Here is a 2,536-nt window from a genome sequence, read left to right as displayed (position 1 = left end):
GGATCTCAGAAGAATGCTTTCGAAGAACTTCTATTTCCTTTTTGCACCTCCTGAGAAATAAACTCAGGGATCTTGTATTGTTGAAGAAAAGATTCAAGCCTGTTCCAACGAATCCATGGTTGATGATGATGATCCTGGAATTCGTAGCATGTGGTCTTAGTGATGGAGAGCCATGGAGAGTACTGGAGATTGATATGTTATGGAGGTTGGTGGAGATTGGTGGTGGCCGGAGTTAGTTATGGTTTGTTATGGATGTGAGAGAACAAGGGAGTGATGAGAGTGAGAGATGGTGAAAATGTGAGGAGAAAAGAGAAAGTGAAGAGAGTGGAGTCTGTGAAGAAAAAAATCTAAAAGAATGAAGAGAGCTTTTTGCTATTTATACGTGGAGCTCATGTGTTGTATGGTGTGTGTTGTTGTAGCATATCATTTTTCCATAAACTTAATGTGCAAGTAGTTGCTTTTGTAGTAAAGCCTCCTCCTCTCTTTTTGCATATTCAGAATTGTATGGCTTATAGAGGAAACATGTGGATGCATGGTGCTTTCATACGTATACTGCAGACTGGTGGAAGCTAGCCTTGCTTGAACCAATGGCCATGATACCAACTTTGTGGTCATATCTCTTCACATATAGGCCTCCATTTGTATCGAATTTAGGTCCATTAGAAAGAGGAAGTGGAGAAGAACAACATTAGTGTTGGAAGTCTCTTGAGATAGGGCTTGGAAGTAAGATAGAAATGGCCTGAAACATATCATATTGTGGCTGCGCATGATGTCTATACACCTTCCCTCGACCTGATTATAATAACTTACCCTGAATCTCTAAACTGCGTAGGGTTTCCTATTCGCCCTTCAGAATAGGTGGCGACTCTAAAAGCTTAATTTTTAGGGCAGGTTGCTACAGCTGGCGACTCTGCTGGGGACATCATCAATGGTGAATTATTATGCTCCTAAGGCTTGAGAGGTTTAGGTTTGGCAAATTATTTAGGTTTGTGGCGAGCGATTAGGGTTTGGCATTTTGCCATTTTTAGGGTTTGGGGGAAGGTTTATTTTTTTAATAATAAATATTTAATTCTTTATTTATTTATTTTATTGTTTTCATTAAATGTTTATTTGTCATATCTGTATAAAATGCTTAATTGTTATAATCTGCACTGTTGGGTTTTATATGTGATTGTTGTTAAACCTAAGCGTGGGAATTATAATAATGACCAGAGGGGAATTACATCGCCTACGAGTCTTATTATAATTCCACTCAGAGTGGGTTGAATATTCGGAAAGGTCTGATACGAGGCTCGACCTTGTTGAGGGCTGGACTGAGTATTTAGCTGATCTCTCTGGGAACCAACCCCTAAAATTCGAACCTCATGGATCAATGAGTTGTTCCAAAATCCAAAGAGACAAAAAGTCTCGGCGGCTACGAACAATCCCATGAGACCTTCTAGAACATTCCCGTGGGAAGGGTAGGCTCCTGAGCCGTTACGTCGAACCTACGAACCTAGGGCTTATATGCTTATGTGTTTAACTGTACGCTTTCACTATTTTTTATATATCTCATATAATTGCGGCATTCATCATGCATCATGTGCATTCTTGCATCAGGTCTTATCCAAAAAAAGGTGATAAAAAAAATAGGAGTTATTACATCAATGGATACGGATAAGACATAAACACGCATAAAACATATCATTCATGGCATGCATATCATTTTCATGGCATTGAAGGAAGATTTCTCTTTTGCCTTCAGAGCAAGAGACCATTGGGAAGGATAATCTAACATCCCGACCGTCTTATCAGACAAGATTTCAGCAAAAGAAATCAATGGATCAGCTAGAACAGAATCAAGCCACCCTTCGTGAGGAGGTGGATCAACTCAAGGTCAGTGTGGAAGAGGTTAAAGGAGGTATGACTCAGATGCTAGGACTCATGAAGGCCCTACTAGATAAACAAGAAAAGGCAAAAGAGGTTCAATCTGGGGATACCCTGGTTCAGGATGAGATTCCCAATGACGAAAACCCGCTGCTAGGATTTGTGACAGGCTTTGGCCCTGCTAAGGAAAGACCCCAGGTCCGATCTGTTAGAAGAGCTATCCAATTCCAAGAGAAAGGAGAGGCCTCTCAAGAGGTATTTGTCCCCACTCCACAGACTAAAGGGGCAACCCGCACAGTTCGCATTCCTGCTAACAATGTCCCTAGGGATGAAGATTACCTGGATCTACAATACGGAGTACAAGAGGTGGACAACACAGACCAAGCACCTCAGACGCAGCAGTCTAATCCCAACTCTAGGGAAGACTTCAAGGACAGTGAACAAATCAAAGCGCTAGAGGAGAGACTAAAGGTGGTAGAAGGATACGATGCTTTCGATGTGGATGCCTTCGAAATGAGTTTGGTCTCAGACTTGACTATCCCACACAAATTCAAGATTCCTGAATTCGAGAAATACAAAGGACTCACATGTCCGAGGATCCACTTGCGCATGTATGTGCGAAAAATGGCTGCCTATGCTCACGATCAAAAGCTAATGATACACTTCTTCC

The sequence above is a fragment of the Vicia villosa genome, unplaced genomic scaffold (assembly GCF_029867415.1).
Source record: "Vicia villosa cultivar HV-30 ecotype Madison, WI unplaced genomic scaffold, Vvil1.0 ctg.001626F_1_1, whole genome shotgun sequence".
NCBI lineage: Eukaryota > Viridiplantae > Streptophyta > Magnoliopsida > Fabales > Fabaceae > Vicia > Vicia villosa.
Note: the sequence above shows the minus strand (reverse complement) of the source record.